At 34.5% G+C, this 20,040-nt stretch overlaps 1 long non-coding RNA gene and 1 pseudogene across 1 annotated transcript in view; one reads left to right on the forward strand and one right to left on the reverse strand.

The window, feature by feature from the left end:
• Window positions 1-14,034, reverse strand: part of LOC134477776 (uncharacterized) — a 30,530-nt gene extending 16,496 nt beyond the window's left edge. Inside the window, exon 1 of the long non-coding RNA XR_010049964.1 lies at window positions 13,875-14,034. This is a non-coding gene — a long non-coding RNA (uncharacterized LOC134477776). The remainder of the gene's footprint in view (window positions 1-13,874) is intronic.
• Window positions 14,035-17,659: 3,625 nt separating this feature from the next.
• On the forward strand, window positions 17,660-19,674 carry LOC100726906 (serine/threonine-protein kinase tousled-like 2; annotated as a pseudogene).
• Window positions 19,675-20,040: the final 366 nt, after the last annotated feature.

Here is a 20,040-nt window from a genome sequence, read left to right on the forward strand (position 1 = left end):
TACAATTTTAAAAAGAAATGTCTATATTCATAAATCTTTTAGTTGCATAATTATAAACAAAATCCAATATATCTTATATCATCAGAAAAGAGAATTTCATAGAAAAAATAGAAAAGCTGTTTTGGGATGCTTATTAAAATAAACTGAAGATATTTCAGTAGCATGTGGATAACTAGTTGGGGATTATATAAGAAGAATAAATACATAAATCAGAATACAGAGTTGGTGGTTTCTAAAGTCTTTCCATTTCTCAGACACAAGCGTATAACAATACTATCCATGAGTAAGTCAATTAATATTGAATTATCACACTAGTAATATGCTCAGATATTTCTAGTATTTATAAAAAATATTTTAAAAATCAATTCATTATGCAAGTTTTTAGTACCTACATTATGTGATTAAGCATGCTCTATCACATAGATCAATTATGACTGATATTTTAAATAATTTGTACGTACACATAGAAATATAAAATGCTGGAGCCTCACTGAAGTAGGCTAGAAAACTAAGATGAAGAATTTACACGTTTTCTTAGCGGAAGTTAGATGGCTTCTGCAAAGAGGAATACTTAAGAACTGTTTGGATAGATTGACCACTGAATGCAGCACTGCTGAACTAACAACTGGAATAGACTCAGTAACTCATTTTGGGAGAGGTTTTTATCAAGTGAGGATATAAAAGTTGCAGTACTTAATAAATTATGGCTAGAGACATCAGTATGAAGTCATGCTTACCTTAACTTACATTGCTGTGTGTAGAAATACCCATATATATGTGCACTTACAGGTTAGTATATGCATTTACCATTCTTTGATTTGTGAGGCAAAAAAGTCTTAAAGAAATGACACCCTTGTGACAATGAGAACCTTAATCTCCATCACTGTTTCTGATGCCATTCTAAAATAAAACTTAGCAGAAGTCCTTGGAGAAGTGAGTACTTCTGTGAGTGAAACAGGCACAATTCAGGTAAACCTGAAGAATCTTGTAGTTTCAGAAACTTAGAAAATGGGAGTAAAATTTTCACAATATGTTAAAAGTAAAAAACTCTCTGAAATCATTTATTTATTTATTTATTTATTTATTTATTTATTTATTCTTTATGAGACAAGGCTTCCCTATACAAGTTGGCCTTCAGCTCACTTTGTAGCCCAGGCTGGTCTTGAACTTGCTACAATCCTCCTGCCTCAGCCTCCTGAGTGCTGAGTGCTGGCATTAGAGGCATACACCACCACACCCAGCTTCTTTGAGATTTGATATAAAATTAAGAAAGAAAGAGAGAGAGAGAGAGAGAGAGAGAGAGAGAGAGAGAGAAAGCAAGAAAGAAAGAAAAAAAGAAAGAGAGAGAAAAGAAAAGAAGGAAGAAAAAAAGAAACAGGGAGAAAAGAATAAAGACATATTCTAACTTTTTTTATATAGATACCCCTTCTCAAAGGATATCTACTCAATTAAAAGTTATACATAGTGAATTTATTCTAAAAGATAGTGTAGATAAAGGGAAAAACTAACTCTACAGTAGAGAAATCAGACAAACACTACCTCAGCTAGGTAACCAAGGTCAGAATCAACAATGATCAACTATATTGATATTGTGCACCATTGATATGCTGTAATAAGAATAGTATTTTACCTCTGTGCTATTCTTTCACTAAATAAAGCCTTGTTGTATATATGGAGAAAAATATCAATTTATTCCAAATGGGAACTTCGTACACAATCAATATTTATGATCAGTATTTCTAAAGAGTCTCAGTCAAAAAGCATAAAAAAAGGTCACACAACCCAGAGGAACCAACAAGAAATTACCACTAAATATCATGTGTTATCCTTCATGGAATCTTGGAATAGTCAAAAAATAATGTAAACATCAAGGATAACTGGATAAATTGTGAAATAATGATAAGGAATCTATTTTGTTTCATTAATTGTATCAAATGCACTATCAAAATAAGCTGTTAACTACAGAGGAAATAATGTTAAGTATATCTGAATGTTCTATACTATTTTTAAATTTTTCCTGAAACTTCAAAACAGTTCTTAAATAAAACATTTATTAAAAACAGATACACATCAAACTATAAAAAATTTATGCTTCTAGTGTGAGAATGATTCTAAAATATTATGTGCATTTTTATATTATTACCTCTGACATTCAGTTTTGCATGAAAAAGTCATTAAAGACTTTTAAAAGTGGACTTCTCTAATTTACTGCTACTGAAAGAAAAGGAATTGATAGGATGCAAAAGCAAGGAAAGTTGGTTTCAGCAACAGGGTTTCATTACAGTAACACAGAAAATGCACAACATAGCTAGGTCTTCAAGAGACAATGACATTGAACAAACAAAGGATGCAGTAGCAATAACAAAATCGGAAAGATAAGTGGAAGAGTAAAAATGAACCCTCACACACACATGCATGCATGCACACAGATGTGCACACACACACATATACATGCACACATGCTCACACCTTACTGTAAAAGAAAAGATCTGATATTCTTAAAGTGAGGAGAAATACTTGAGGGTAGCTAACAGTGGGATGCTTGCACTATCTGTTGATGGCAGGGTTTAGGGTGCTTCTTTGTCACAGTGAAGCAGGAGATGATCTCTGTAATCCAGTAAACTACACTTATTCCTAGAAAACACTACCTCAGAACTTCCCAACAACTAGGGCACAGAAGCATAGGATAAAGAGGTGCAAAGGTTCTGAAAAGCCAGTTCTTTCCGTTCTTGTGTTCATAGATTAGCCGGGATTCCCAAGCAAGTCACCATTGTCACAGGCATCCTTTTCTTTGACCTCACTGTAACACAGGACTATCATAATTTTCAAAGCATTCCTTCTGTTGAAAGGCTAAACAAGGTCTTCTGGGGACAACAACAAACTGGATATGTTTCTAAATCGTTTCATGCTGTGGCAAAACTGTCCCCTGAGACAATTAACTTATTGTATTCCCATTTAATAGTAGACTTAGGCATGAAGGAGTAATGTGATGCTCAAACTGACATTTAGATTTTATCAAACATTTAATAGTTGCTTCCTGAACTCAAGAAAAATTGCAATACACATAGAAATTTAATGTTTGTTATCAAGAATGAAAAGAACCAAAGAAATTTTACTATTATGAGGTTGCTTACAGCATTATACTATCACTGATAGAGACAAAATCTTCAGATTTTTAAAATCTTTCAGAAATAAAATAGTTTGTGGTATGTGTGTGTGTGCACATGTGTGTGTGTGTGCACATGCATTTATTCTTTAACCCCCAACCACTTCTTATCCATATGGTTTTGGGTACCATCCTTATTTGGGATAAACACCTGATATCTGAAGATATGTATTAAACGACTCATAAACTGGGATTTCTGTGGAGTCTTGATTTCAGGCACACTATAAAATGCAGTCTATGAAGTTCAAGTTAACCAAAAAGATTCCCCAGTGGTTCTTGAATTCTGAAATAAGCATTCAAAAGGCTAGACAGAAATTGTCAGCCTGTCATTATAATACTGGCTGTTAACAACCACAATTAAGGCAGACTACATATCAATTATTATTTGTCTGGAACATCAACTTCCCTAAGCATAAAAGGAAGTGAGGCAGCCTACAATGCAGTCTCCTCTCTTCAGCTAATTAGTACTGTTTTTAATGGCTTATTCTGCCCAAGATCAATTGTCTAATAGGAACAGTGCGCTGTCAGTTAATAAGGTGAGGAACTACAGAATGTGATTATGTCTGGCTCCAAAATAGTGCTTCAAACGCACTAAAATAATCATGTGACAGAATAAATAGACTAATAGACAAGGCAATATTTTTTATCTAATTCTTGTGCATAATTTTCCTGTAAGATTTATGGAAAAAATAAAAAGAAAAGTTTAAAAAAGCAAAGAATCATGAAGATTTTAAGATAGACACAGAATCACACACACACACACACACACACACACACACACACACACACAATGGAAACTTCAGTGAAAGGAAAAATACCAGAAATATGCACAGATGTTTAAGGAGTTGTACATAGAGAATGCTGATACGACAATAAACTGTTTTCCAAAAATGCTTTACACAAACTCTTCTATCATTGTATTGATTGTAATATAAATCATGTTCCTTTTTTAATAAACCATGTTCATTCTTCAGTCACAAAATGCAACTCAGGGAAGACAAGCAGACTGAGAATATTCATTTGTATTCAATTGGTTTTCAGCAACTGCTGTAAGATTTCAGTAAATAAATTAAATAGTAGACTGCCTCATAAAGACTTATCTGAATATATGGATTTACACTATGCTTCCTTAGCTAATATAGAACTGGACTCATGCAATGAACCACAACAAACTGAGATGAACAAAAGAAATCAGTCATTATTTTGAGACGTCATGTAGGACAGTAGTTAAGGGCATGGACCCAAGATTATACTGTGTAATCTTGAACCACAGCATAGCCACTTGCTAAGTTGCCTAACCAACAACTTACTTGACTTTCCTGTGCCCTAGGTTTCCTTGACTATAAAATGTGAATTACAAACATAGAGTTGTTATGAAGACAAAGTGATTTTATTAGATACCTGGAGTATACCTTGACACAAAGTAAGGATGATAAAAATGTAAGCAGTTATTAGGATTATTTAAAAGTAGTACTTTTATCAAATCGTTGAACACACACTAACAGAGTTATATTCTCAGTCAATAAATTTCATCATAGTTTCTTTTTACTGCTTCCTGGCACTGCAAAAAAGTGTCTGATTGCCTACATATTGTATAGCTAGAAATATACCAGTTCTGCACAACTATGGCTCTCAAAGCATTATTCCCAAAGAAACAGCATCAAAATTACCTAGGAACATGTTAAACAAGCAAACAGTCGAGCACTACACAGCCTACCACAGGTCTTGTTATATCAAAATTTTAAGAGTAGACTTCAGCATGTGTATTTTACAAAGCCTTGTAAGAAGTTTTGAGAGCTAATGTTCTCTAACATTTGAGAACTACTCAACTAAAAACTACAAAACTCCAGATGCTGTCTTCATTATTAAGGACTGGTGAATATTAAATTATTTAAAACTATTTTTAATTTAAAGAGGAAATAAAAGAAAAATCAAGGAGGGAACAAATGAACAAAAAAATACAACAACAACAAAATAATAGCTATATAAGATTTTCAATCAATATGATAGGAATGTAACAAATACAACAACAACAAAATAATAGCTATATAAGATTTCCAATCAAGATGATAGGAATGTAACAAAGGTTGTTATAGTGCATATTTTTATCTTTGCTATGATTGCTATCAGATAAAAGCATGAAAGATTGATTAAACAATGCAATTTCCTTCCCTTTTAGTATATCTATCATAACTTTTGGATCATATTTACTCTTTGAGTGTCTTACACTATCAAGACAATTTTATGTTTAAACATGCAAGTCTAATTTATTTCACTTATGAATGTAGTTTCTAGTTGTATCTATTTACCTGTAAAATCAAGTTTATCATTCTTTATGGCTGAATAGTATTCTATTGTATAAAAATATCACATCTTTTTCATCTGTTCCTCAGTTGATGGGCATATGGGTTGTTTCCAAGATCTGGCTATTACAAATTGTGCAGCTACAAACATGGGTACACATATATCACTGTGGTATGATGTCAAGTTATCTGGGAAAATACCCAGGAGATGAATAGCTGGGTCAAATGGAACCTCTAATCCTAGTTTTTTGAGGAAAATTCACAATAATTGGCAAAGTGGTTGTACCAGTCTACACTCCCACCAGCAGTGGAGATGGGCTTCTTTTTCCACAGAGTCCCTCCAGCATTCGTTATTGATTGATTTCTTGATGATAGTCATTCTTGCTGGAGTGAGGTGGAATCAGTGTTATTTTAACTTGTATTTCTTGAATTATCAATGATGTTGCACAATTTTATTATTTTTGCATTTGTATTTCTTCATCTGAGAATTGCATACTCATTTCAGATGCCCATTTTTGGGCTGTGTCTTTGAATTCAGGGTACCTGATTTGTTCAATATTTTATACATTCTAGATAAAACTCCTTCATCCTCAGATAAACAAGTGGCTAACTTTTTTCCCCAATCTTTGGGTTTTCTTTTCACTCTGGTGGTGGTTTCTTTTGATGTCCAAAAACTTTTTTAATAAGATGAAATCCCAATTGTTGATTCTTTGAAATACTTTCCCGTGCGGTTTGGTTTTTGTTCATGGACTCTTTGTCTACTCTTATTTCCTCCAGATTTCAACCTATTTTGTCTTTCAGTAGATCTAGAAACACAAATTTCTTATCAGCAGAATAAGTTCAAAATAAAAGAATCTTACCCTGAATCTATGTTTATCATGGATACTGTTAGAAAACCAAAAATTAGTTATTAATTAAAATTTTTAACATTAGCCTGAAAACATCAATAAATTCCTGAAGAAAAAATGAAGAATAGTTAAATTATGAAACAAAATAGGAATACATGAATCAAATCTCATATTTTAAGAGTTTGCATGAAATGTGGATGGAGCAGCAAGTAAAATAATTTCTGTGGAAGGAGTAGCAAATAAACTAATTGAAAGAATTGTCAAACTCAGCTTTTCATTTTGCCATTCACTTGTTACTATTCAATTAATAAACTCACGGCCTCAGTTTTCTCAGTTCTTATGAGAACGTCTAATTATTATAACTCTTTCACCTTGTTACATATAAAATACAAGTGCCTGTAACAATATGTTATTAGCTGACCAGATCAATTATCCGGAATGACTATATTGAACCTGCCTAGTATTTCAAAATCAAGAACGTTTCTTCTAAAAATTAGAAATTCTAACTTCTCTTAAAAATCATAAAGTCTCATTTTATTGATCCTTTATTACCATGGCCATCTCTGATCTTGAGATACATAGAAGCTGCTCTCTTATCCTGAGTTTTGTGGTCTGGGCACTGCAGTCATCTGATGCTGTACCATCTACTGAATCAAGTTTGGTGCATAGCCCCTCAGGCAATGCCTAAGCCTTTCTGAGGCTACCTATCTTCCCAATTATCCATTAGTAAAATAATAAAATGTATTATAATAGAATTTTTCTAATATTTCCTTAAGAAAGGGTGGGGGAATAATGCATAAAAAATTTTAAATTTAAATGTGATTTTATTTTCATTTCTTTCTAATGTGTAGTCATCTAAGAAAGATGTTAAAAATCTATAGATTGATTTGATACTAGTATGTAAGATATAAATTGCTATTGAAGTCACTAACTCTGGAAGTTAGTGATTTGAAAGTAAAAAATCTAGACATAAAGTCTTCAAAGTCAGAATTTTAAAAGTAGGTCATTGTAAGAAATAAGCCAAATCCAGATTTGTTAAATACAGTGTATAGAAAAGACTGTTACCAAGATTTTTTTCTAAAGAGGATTATTTGCTAGAAACACCAGTTTAGTTGTCTCTAGAAACTTTGGTTTTATCACTAGTCCAGCTGTGAGTGGCTTTGTGCATTTGAACTAGTCATTTAACCTTTCAGGTCCTTAGGGTACTTTTCTACAAAATGAGGAGGCTGGGCTCAGGTACCTTCCAGCTCTCAAAGTCTATTCTATGATTCCAGGATACTGGGGCACACAATTCATTTCAGTTTTTTGTATAAATGACATCCAGTGTCATGAAATAATATATCAAGAGCAGCAGCAAGGTCTTTCTATCTTGAATTTGGTTTGAAGCCAACAGATAGGGTTGCTTGAACTCATTTTCCCCCCTTTGGTGAGGGGATAGGTTTGATGACCTAATAGGCCTTTTCCATCTCTTGTATCTTTGATGAGGCTTCTAGGCCTCTGAGTTGAGAACTGCAAAGAGTTACCGTGGTGAATTCTCTTTTGTAGTGATTGTCTCTTTTTTCATCATATTTGACATTTTTGCAATTGTGCTTTGATTCACATTATATCTACTACATAGCTCAGTGTGCTAGTGAGCTGAGACTCTTTGCTAAGATATAGACATACAAGTATAGAAATTAAAAATGACAAGCCAAAGTATCACTGCGTGCTATATATATATATATATATATATATATATATATATATATATTCAAAGTAGTTCATTGTAGTTCAGTGAAGTTCCATAATGACCATATAGACTTCAACAAAGAATATTTACATAAATTTTTCTGTATAGTAGCTTATTGTAAATAACTACAGAATCTTTCCCTTTCTTTACTTTAGTTTTTAATAATTCCTGAAATATATATACTACTATATTCTTTATAATAAAATATATTACTATAAAAGTTTATAAGATGAAAAAAATTATTAAATTCTTTTGAAAACCAAATTTAGGAAAAAAGTTTCCAAATTTGTTTGTACATTGTATCATTTACTGTATTCTAAAGAGCAAAGAATTGGAACATCCAACAAATATAGGCAATTACCTAGAAAATAAAGAAATATCATAGACACAAAATAGTTTTGATACTATCAATGCTAAAATTTCACATTTACCTGAAAGCATGAATTATATATATATATATATATATATGTGTGTGTGTGTGTGTGTGTGTGTGTGTGTGTGTGTGTGTGTGCATACATATATACATATATGCATATACACATATATACATATATATGTAAGGTTAGAAATATATGTGGTATTAATGTGGATAATGACTACATTTTAAATAAATATATTACAGTAAAACACACATCATTAACCTCCCACACTCAAAAAGCCTCACTTCAAACATACTTATCCCATTTGCCACTTTTTGAAGCCATTCTAGAAGTCTTAGGTGAATGTGTTTAATTGTTCTATCCTGGTTGTCTTAAGTGTTCTGAATTGACTGAAAATATAATTCATGGTCTGTTTGAATTTGGTGAATAACAAAAAGCTACATGTTGGAAGATCGGGTGAGTAAGGTGGTTAAGAACAGACTGTAACATTTTTGTTTCACAGAAATTGCTGTAAACGTTTGATCAAGGACATATAATCAAAAGGCACAATGAATATTTAAATAAAACTGCTTATTATAGTGAAAGGCACATAGTCATTAATCATCCTCCAAGTAGAAAAGCTCCCACTTGCTTCAAGCACATTCCATTTTTTAATGGCAATATGTCTTTTACTGTAGAAGTTTTTTAATTAAAACATGCACTATAGTTTTTTAAACCACTTTTATTTAATTAAAACTATTGTCCAAGAATTAAATTTTAAATATTTCTTCCAATTCTTTGGATAACTTGGAAAATCTCAAAGTTCTTTCAATATTTCAAAGCCATTTTCAAACTAATGCATAAGAGCTGAAGTTGAAATTACAGGAGGTGGCACAAAGCAGCTCCTTTAATAAGGAAAAAAAGAGATTGAAAATTTAAAATTATTTTCTCAAATGAGTCAAAGGTATACAGAATCTAGGAGTTAAACATGTCTAAAATGAAATACTGAGGACATTCCTTCAGCAAAACTCTCCCTTAACTCAAAGCATAATATAAAATAATAAATTTCTGTGGCTTAAATTCAAATTTTCTAGAAAGCCTGATATATATGTTCATAGTAAGTGAATTGATCAAAGGTCTCAAATAAAATTAGAGTTGAAAATATTTGTCATCTTTCTCCATAAAATATTTATTTAAAATCCAAATAGTAGAACAACATAATATTTAAATTAACCCTCAATCATTTCAGTGCATAATATGTTTAAATAAGGTAAAAATAATTCTAGGGTTAATGCATTAGTTAAAAGTAGCTTTAGCTGTACACAAATTAAATGGACATGTACACACAAAGTATGTCACACTGTACCCATGAAATGTGCCATAGAAATTATTGTCATTGTTTTGAATTAAACTTTGACACACTTTTTCCTTAATTAAAACAAAATAATATTTTATTAAAGAAAAATATTGAATCAGAATGTTAGAATTGTTTTTTTTTTTTAGAAAATGAAAGTTTTCTAAGATCTTAGAGAAGTTAACACTTAAAATATGTGAAATTTTATTTTAGGGCCTTCTCTCCAACTCATTTTTCTAAATTCAAGTCATGTTCAATGAGCAGAATTTCTTGATCCAATGATTATTCTTATGATTAGATTTTTAAGCACTAGTTTATTTGATACTTATTAATTTTGAAAAATCATTTTTTCATACATAGATGGACAATAGAATATGTGTCTTTATACTAATAGAAACAATGCAAGAAAATATAGTTTTTATCTTTATTTCACTTCAAACAGATCACATTGTGTCAAATAAAAAGAAGTCTCTTCAAAAAACAAATAAATAGATAAATTCTTTAATAGCTTTTACATTAGGCAATTAAAAATGTTAAATCAGTCAAAATAAAGGCATATTTAACAAAATTAATATAGTCAATATATATTTATTTTTTTGTATTACTTTTTTTTTACTTTGAAGAGAATTAAACCAAATGAGAAAAAACAAAATGAGGTCAGTCAAAACAAAATGATGGACATGGTACATGACTTAAACCCAAAATGCAAAGTGATCTGTAATGGCTACCATGATGTCTCTTGTTACTTAAATAGAATTGCCCATATCATCAGGCACAATAAAATTGAACATAGCATGCAGAACAGATTCAATAAAAACAAAACATGGAGACATTATAGGACTTAAAAAGAACATAGTCAAACCAGAACGGATTTCATAGTGAATCTTATTGTCCTCAGAGTAGTTGCCTATAATCTCAGACTTGATGCTATCAAACAAAACAGGTTCAAATAAAATCAGTCAAAGCAAGACAGTGAAAGCAATACAAGGTTTCAGATTAGGTTAATAGGAAATTAAAAATGGTTACCACAGTATATCCTGGTATCTTTGGAATAGCTGTCCATGCCATCAAATCTAGTACAAGTAGACAAACTGGAACAGAATATAACCAAACTGAACAGAGCGATGAAAACAATATGGGTTTCAAATCACGTGCCTTTCCTTTTTAGACAATTCCTCCTCTTTCACTTTCACAGGGTGCATTGTACATTTTGTGTCCCACTAACTCCTTTAGGTTTTAGATTATGGAGGCAATCCACTATTTACCTAAGTGGTTCTGAACTTTTTACCCCTGAGCATGATCTCAAGTTATATCCATTTACCTATGAGAGCCTCAAGGTTTTCCTTCGTTATAGCTGAGCAGTTCCCCATTGTATAAAACTGTCATGTCTTTCCAACAAATCTGCATTTGATGGGCAAGCTACCACCACTTTTTTCTGGCTCCCTGTCACACAGAGCATTGTTTTCTCATCTTTGATTTTCAGTCTATAGACCCTCTTTCAAAAGGTTAATTATATTTCTTATATAGAGCATCTTGATGGACCCTACCTCCTGATCCACTCTGCCAGTGTTTCTTTTTATTAGTGTATTGAGGCCATCTATATTAGTGATCTTGACCAACCTTCTCTGCCTGATCTCTGTCGTGCTATTTTTCTGCCATTGGTTGTCTACTTTTCCCCTTCATTCCAATGTCTGTCCTGTTCAGTGAGCCCCCTCTGCCACCGGTTTTGAAACCATTGTCTTTTTTCTCTCTCTAGAACGTCCTTCAGTATGTTTTGTAGGGTTGGTTTGGTAGACATGAACTCCCCCAGTTCCTCTTTGTCATGGAAGCATCTTGTGTCTCCATTAATTTTGAGTGATAGTTTTGCAGGATGCATCAATCTGGATTGGAGGCTATTTTCTTTTAAGACTCGGAATTACAGCTGGCTAGGGTTCTGTTTGCCTCATTTATCTGAATATAATTTCCTTTTCCTAAGCTTGGGAAGTTTTCTTTAATTATTTATGTAAATACCTTTGTATTTCATTTGTGTTTACCCCTGCTTTTTCACTCCAATTTTTATTCTTAAGTTATAGATCCCTTTGTCATCTTCTAGCCTTTGTATTGTTACTTCCTATTTCCTTGTTATTGTTAGGAGATCTTTCCTTTCAGGATCACAAGTTGCAGACCTGTCTTCAAGATTCGATAGTCTATCTTTAGTTTCTTTCAAGCAGTTTTGCAAGGTTTTAATGCAGTTTTTAATTTCCTAGTAATCTCTTTGAATGTTCCATGTATTCTAGATTTTTTTTTCTTCATTGTAGGTTTCCTTCCTTTTTCTATGCTCCTCCATTCTTCCATCTGTGTCTTCTTGAGAGGTGCTTAGCATTTCTTTTACTATTTTTCTTATATTTTCCTTTACTTGTAAAGTTCTATTGTAATTTCATGAAGACATTTCTTTATGTCAAATGATGTTTCTTCAGAAACTGTAGATGTACAACCCTAAGTCTCTTCTGTGTTTACCTGTCCTGGGCCAGTACTGCTTGGGTTGGAGGCTGGAGACTGCCTTGTATTTCTTCCTGTTGTCATGTTTTTGGTTTCTTCCAGACAAGTGGATAATGAGGCTCCCTGACACTTCCTGTATTGGTTTATTTTCTCTGAAGCATGAAACTGGGGATTGCTGCCCTCCCCAGTTTGCTCATAACTGCTGGAGTACAAGCAGGGATAGGGCAGGCTGGCCCCTCCATTATGAGCTGGTAAACCACTGGGAGTCTTCACCATGTTGGTGTGGGCCAGTTAGGGATAACTTCAGGGACATCTTGGTCTTGGCTATTGGATCACACACAGAGGCAGGACTCAGTCCAAGCAATTCTCACCAATCTCCTCTGTGTTAGATGTGGCTGAATGAAGTCAGCTGCAATTCTGGTTCTAGGCTTATCCTGCCCAACTCCAAAATGTCACCTGGCTAATCACCCACTCCTGCGGGAGAACTGAGTTGCCCATACTCACTGTGAGCTGTTGCAATTCTCTGGTCTTCTGCTCCCCACCAGACCACATCCTCCCACCAAGGTCCTTGGGCTTGCCCACCCACAACTTCACCAGGACTGTGCATCTTCGGATTCAGTGGCATTTTGCACACAGTGGAACCAGCTCTGGTGAAAGCATGTCTGGCTACAACCTTCTGTCCATATTTTTCTTTTCTCTTTTTCTTTCTTTTTTTTCCTCCACTTTAACTTATGCTATTGATGAAAGTTAAGGAGTTATGGAGTTAAGGATAATAAAAATAAAAATTTCTTTACTGGTCTTATTAAGAAGAGATTAAATCCACATCTAAAACTTTGCAAAGCTATGGGACTATGAAAAATTAAACCATTATTAAGAGTAGCTGTATTGCTGTAATGAGAGTAGCCTGTGAAAATGAGCAACATAATTTAAAAACAGACATTACTTGATTATAAAATAAACCATATTTTGATAAGCAAAGATGAAGAATTCTAAAGCTACACTGAAAAATAAATTTAAATGGAGTATCATACACATTCAAAGTGAGTAAGTCACACACTATTGTCAATTCAAGTCTATTGCACCTCTAGGTCACAGGTACCCCTGCAACCTAGTTTTGAGACATATCAAGCTATTGCTCACCTTTCAAGATGAAAAATACAGGAGCAGTCTATTATTAGAGTTAATTTTATATGATAATTTATCCTAAGAGCTAGCAATGTAGCCATTAAGAAAATGCAAAATATATTCAAGATGCACGTGCATACACACACACACACACACACACACACACACCACTCTATTTGGTGATTTACAATTCATTATTAGAGGATGATCCACACCATAAATTAACTTGACTAGACCACATGTAATAATATATACACAGTAATATCATTGCCAAGTCACCAGCATTAAACAGTGATTACATTGTCATATTAGGACTAAGAAGCTGATCTAAAAGGCAGCAAGGGGCCAGAAAAAAGAGAGCTACAATGAAAATTTATTTTTAAAAATATTACAGGAAAAGATATTTTGACATTATTATACCTCAAAATATTCCCTGTCTGAAATGCACAAATCTTATCACTCATGTCCCTTTCAGAAGGAATTTCAGAAAATCTTTTCACGAGTGTACTTACTGGTGATATGATGGCTGCCTCAATGTCCTGAATCAATTCAGAATTTACCAGTAATGGTTATTTAAATGTTGGAGAAGGATCTTAAATAGCACAGTGCCAGTTGCGGTGAATAAGGTGGACATGGATACACCTCTACAGTTCATTTACCTGCCTTCCTATTGGATGGTACGTGGCAGTTGCTCTCAACGTTTTTTGATGACACCTTAGAGACATGAAAGAGGATTTCAACAACTGCTTCAGAAAATACAAGAATGATTTTACAATTGTGGTTGAAGAAATAGGGAATATTTTGAGGAACATTAATGGTACTGCACCTTCTACTGAAATAATTTTTTGTAACTTAAACATTCACTGTATAGTTTGATCATACATCATAGATTAGATAAGGTACAAGCAAGTGAGCAAACAAAATAATATGAACTCACTTACATTTCCTCAAAGCCTGGAATGTTATAAGTTTAAAGAGTAGAGGTCTCTGAAGAATACTGCTTGTTGGGATAGTGAACAGTGCAGTGGCATGACCTTCATGTTTATTTCCAGGAGGTGAACAGTGTGTGGAATATGTATGTGATATAAAGTCTTAACTAAATTTTGAAAGCAAATGTAAACCAGGGGGAAAATGTAACTGAAATTACTTCGTTATTGGGTTTTTTTCCAAACATAGAACATAAAAAAAATGTAAAAATTTCGGATTTTTTCTTTATTTTGATGCATGTGTACATTATTTAGATATCTAGTTCTTTGTACTATCTAGTACACTGCAATGAGATTATAAGCATAATCATTTATTTCCTTTATCTTCATTAAATAATGTAAAACCTGGGAAATCATTCAATGAGTGTTTATGAATATTATGACACATGATTAAAAAGACATAATAAGGTTTTGCTGCAGAACATTACATTGTTCCTAAGACACAACCAGGCACACTTCACTGAACATTTAGGTGGCTGTACAGAACACTGTTTGTCCTTCCTCTATATTCCATATTAAAATAGCGAGACCCAGGAGAACTAAGCTATTTACCCCCACCTCTTATTCCAGACTCACTAATAAACTAGATCACTCTTCTTGCCATAGGGAGGGTTGAAGATAAGTAGAAAGGTACACTATGATACTGTTTTAGAACTTAAGTTCCTCCATATCTCTAACACTAGGTACTGATACAAAACCAGAACAAGACATGAGATCCAGTTTCTTGTTTTTTTTCTTTCTACCTGATTCCATGATGCAGCAAGCAGAATGTCACAGGTATATATAGGATGTACATATAACAGAGGTTAAAGAAAAAGTATATCTGCACATTTCAATGCTTAGCAAACTTCTGAAATAATGAAACGTTGCTGATGCAACTCTAAAACATCTTCAGAATCAACCCAAAACCTGTACATAGTGTGAAGGGATGAAGTACATTTTTGTATCACAAACAATGAATATCGCTAAGTTCATATCAGAAGTACCAAATTACTTGCTGAATAACAATCTAAGAACTAAAGAGCTGTTGTTCTTAGCAGTGTGTTGGGGAAAATATTCAATGTTATGGTACCTGAAAAAATAATTCTTTATATTTTAATATTAGTACATTTTATCTTTTTATTGGTCACATACATATTCACCTGTCATAAAAATAATAGTGATTACCTATGTGGAAGAAATAATAGTTAATTTAAACATTTATTTCTTAACCCACACAATGTTAAAGTCTAGACATAAGGTTAAAACATGTAGAAACATCAAAACATAAATATGTAAAGTAACCATACCATAAATACTCTGAAAGACATTAAATATTTAGAGAAAATGAATAAAACATAGACTTTAACATCTCTTGTCAAAATATTATTAGTGGAATTTGACTGCTGTTCAGATTCCAAAAATTCTACTAAGACATTTCTCTTTGACTCAGTGTAAGAAAACACACATAAGTAGTATTCATGGATAGCATAATTCATATTTTGAACTTTATTGCCTAGGCTATTTTCAAACTATTGTAGAACTTTGAATGATAGGTCATATTGTCTTATCCTATCAAGTGTAAACTAGAAAAGTAAGGTGATACTTGTAATCTCAGATACTTGGGAAGCTGAGGCAGAATGATCAGAAGTTTAGAACCAGCCCGGGCAATTTAGTGAGGTTTATCTAAAAATATAAATAAACATAAAAAAGGTCTAGGTCAGAGGTATAACTTAAAGGTGGAGTGATAGTCCTGAATTGGTGAGGTTGTAGGTACAATACCTAGTACCTCAAAAAAAAAAAAAAAAAAACCCAAGTAAGTAACAAAGTAACAAGGATAAGGATGAAACAAAAAGAACAATTTTAAAGGCAATTTCAATGATGCAGGCAAGAAATAAATATAACACAAAGGAAGCAATATCATAGTTTAAGGAAAAATGGGTTGTAGAATGGTGAAGAATAACCCAGGCTAAGAGATCACGTGGTAAGGGGAGATGATAGAATGAGCTCCCTGTTTCTGATTTAAGTAACTGTAACTACTCATGATTGTCATCAAATAGAATAAAACAAGGAAGGTGCACATGTGTGAAGTTCCTACGTGGTAAATATATACTTGAAAATGAGTACACTATAACCGATTTAAAGTGTCCTGTGCTAACCACATGCAAAAACCTTATGATTCAAGAGATAAATATGTTTAAAATATGTTCATTTTTTCTTAGAACTATAGCAAAGAAAGTGGTTTCTTCTATAGTTTTGCACTTTTCCATGTTCTTCATTTCTGTTCCTTTTATGTTAACTTTTGTTGTAAATTTATTTTAACTAATACACAGTGGCATGAACATAGTACATATTCATGAAATACAATGTTTCATTTCATGGACACATTGTACAACGTTTAAATCAGGTTAAATATATCTGTTACCTCAAATGTATCCTGCCTTCTTTTTTATCAATGATACGTTCGGGTAGGAAAGATTTATATTCCTAATGTATTGACTTTCAAGCCAGATGGATCAAGGCTGAAACTGCAACTTGGCTTTTTATCAGTCAAGTATTTCAGGGCCGTTTGATTTGGCGAGGTGGAGTGAGGTTAAATAGTAAAATAGTATAAGGTGTCAAAAGCACGAAAGGTAATTTTTAAGAGGAAAAGTGAAAGAAAATAAGCACTGCTTAGATATTAAAAATTGAAAACATAAAAACCCAAGCTGAGCAGGCCCCCATCCTCTGGCCAGGCCTGGGCCCTCCTACACCTCTCTTGGCCTTTGTCCCGCGACAGGAGGCCGGTCTGGCCCATGTCAGACATCTGGCTGAGTATCTGTGGCCTCCGACACCCCTCACTCGCACCTGTCCTGTGTAGCCCTGCATCTGAGACCACTGCCACAGCGGGAGTTTGTGGCACTCCAGAGAGGCCCCAGCTCCGCCCTGGGCCTGCCCAAGTCGGGAGCCCCTCCAGGAGGAGTGTGGAGCTGTGGCGGCAGCAGAAATGATGGAAGAATTGCATAGTCTGGACCCCCGACGGCAGGAATTATTAGAGGCCAGGTTTACTGGAGTTAGTTAGATGAGAAGACCAGAGCAGATAGAAGTTAAGTGATTTGCCTGGATACATACAGTTGTTCATTGACTCAGTCCCACACCTATCTGAGTTTAAACTGTTGGTACCTGCTGCTCTCAGCCATTTTTTTGGTTGGTCATGTGCCTCGGCCATTCCTTTCTGTCCCACTCAAGAAATGCAAGGACCACCCAATAGTGAGTCTTCCAGAGTTTGTGCAGTGTGGGGTCCTTAAGTGATAAAGAGGTAAAGACTCCTGAGAAAAAGCAGAACGACCAGCAAAATCGGAAAAGAAAAGCTGAACCATATGAAACTAGCCAAGGGAAAGGCACTCCTAGGGGACATAAAATTAGTGATTATTTTGAGTTTTCTCTGGGAAGTGGGCCAGGAACCAGCCCTGGCAGAAGTGTTCCACCAGTTGCAAGATCCTCAATGCAACATTCTTTATCCAATTCCTTATAAAGCAGCCCCTTTATGATTTACATGTCAGTGCTGCAAAGGAGGCATTGGAGGAACAATCTGCTCTGCCAGCCCTCATGTCAGTGCTATTAGCAAAACCTCAAATTGACATAGAGCAGTTAGCACAAAGGGGAGCTGGGCTCTGCTTCACTTTTGTATCAGCTCAACAAAACAGTCCTTCTTCTACAGTATCTGGCAATGCAGAGCATTCCTGCAGTTCCCAAAAGCAAATCTCCAACTTGCACAGACAGACCCAGTCTGACCTCACAATAGAAAAAAAACATCTGCACTAGAAAACAGTAAGAATTCTGATTTAGAAAAGAAAAAAGGAAGAATAGATGATTTAAGAACCAACTGTAATTTAAGATGGCAAATTGACGAACAGCAAAAGATGCTAGAGAAATACAAAGAACAATTAAAGAAGTGGGTCACAATGAGCAAGAAACTCCTTACAAAAAGGTCAAAACAAGAAAAGAGGTCATGTAGTGATAAGAACATGCAGGACCACTTGAGATTGGGCCACTTTTAGTGTCTGACATGGGGCCTCCTTTACTGAACAATGGACAGATGGTCATGCTTTCCAAAATCTTATCAAGCAACAGGAAAGGATAAATTCTCAGAAGCAAGAAATAGAAAGACAGCAGAAAATGTTAGCAAAGCAGAAACCTCCTGCCATGGGTCAGGCGCCTCCAGCAACCAATGAGCAAAAACAATGGAAAAGCAAGACCAATGGAGCCAAAAATGAAACATTAACAGTAGCAGAACACCATGAGCAAGAAAAAATCTTCAAACTCAGATTTGGCCATCTGAAAAAGGAGGAAGCAGAGATCCAGGCGAAGCTGGAAAGGCTAGAAAGAGTTAGAAATTCACTTATCATAAAATGTATCATAAAAATGATACATAACGAAGATAATTCATAATTTAAAGATCAGCCAATGCTGAATCACAGATATTTGTTGTTACATATTTTGGGCAGAGCAGGTTTCAGTGAAGTTTACAAGGCATTTATTTCATCTAACAGAGCAAAGATATGTAGCTGTGCAAATTCACCAGTTAAATAAAAACTGGAGAGATGAGAAGGAGAATTGCCACAAGCATGCATGTAGGGAACACTGTACTCACAAAGAATTAGATCACCCCAGAATAGCAAAGTTGTACAATAATAGAATACTGTGAGGGAAATGACCTGGACTTCTACCTGAAACAGCATAAATCAATGTCAGAGAAAGAAGCTCGATCCATTATTATGCAGACTGTGGATGCTTTATAATACTTAAATGAAATAAAACCTCCCATCATACACTATGACCTCAAACCAGGTAATATTCTTTTAGTAAATGGTAAGCATGTGGAGAGAGAAAAATTACAGATTTTGGTCTTTCCAAGATCATGGATGATGATAGCTACAATTCAGTGGATGGCATGGAACTAATGTCACAAGGTGCTGGTTCTTATTACCACCAGAGTGCTTTGTGGTTGGGAAAGAACCATGAAACATCTCAAATAAAGTTGATGTCTGGCCAGTGGGTGTGATCTTCTACCAGTGTCTTTATGGAAGGAAACATTTGGCCACAGTCAGTCCCAACAGGACATTCTACAAGAGACTACTATTCTTAAAGCTACTGAAGTGTGGTTCCCACCAAAGCCAGTAGTAACACCTGAAGCAAAGGTTTTTTTATCCAACGACGCTTTGCCTACTGAAAGGAGGACCACATTGATGTCCAGCAGTTGGCCTGTGACCCCTACTTGATTGCTCACATTCCAAAATCAGTTTCCACAAGTAGCCCTGCTTGAGCATCAACCTCTGGGGCTTCCAATAACAGTTCTTCAAATTGAGACCTATTCCAAGGCCACAGACTGTTCAGCACAAGAGGTGGACAAGTGGCACTCAGCAACAGGTTTGGGACATAGCAAATCCAAATGGATCTCATGAAACCTATACCAGGTGCTTTTTTTCCCATCCATACAGCATAATAGCATCGATTCTCATTGAGGAGAAACCTTGAGCAGCTCTGGCCAGGCCTTGTAAAAAAAGGCCTTCATCCAAAGTTCCAGCATCAGTGGCCCCCTGTGTGTGGCTGCTCTGAGTGAGGAAAAAAAAATAAAAAGAAAAACTGGTTCCATGTACTGTGAACTTGAAAACATATGGACTCAGGGGTGTCCCTGACACAATGCTTCAGATGAAGAATGTGGACTTGAAAA

Source organism: Cavia porcellus, unplaced genomic scaffold (assembly GCF_034190915.1).
Source record: "Cavia porcellus strain 051 isolate PalLab524CR breed Dunkin Hartley unplaced genomic scaffold, mCavPor4.1 scaffold_10, whole genome shotgun sequence".
Lineage (NCBI taxonomy): Eukaryota > Metazoa > Chordata > Mammalia > Rodentia > Caviidae > Cavia > Cavia porcellus.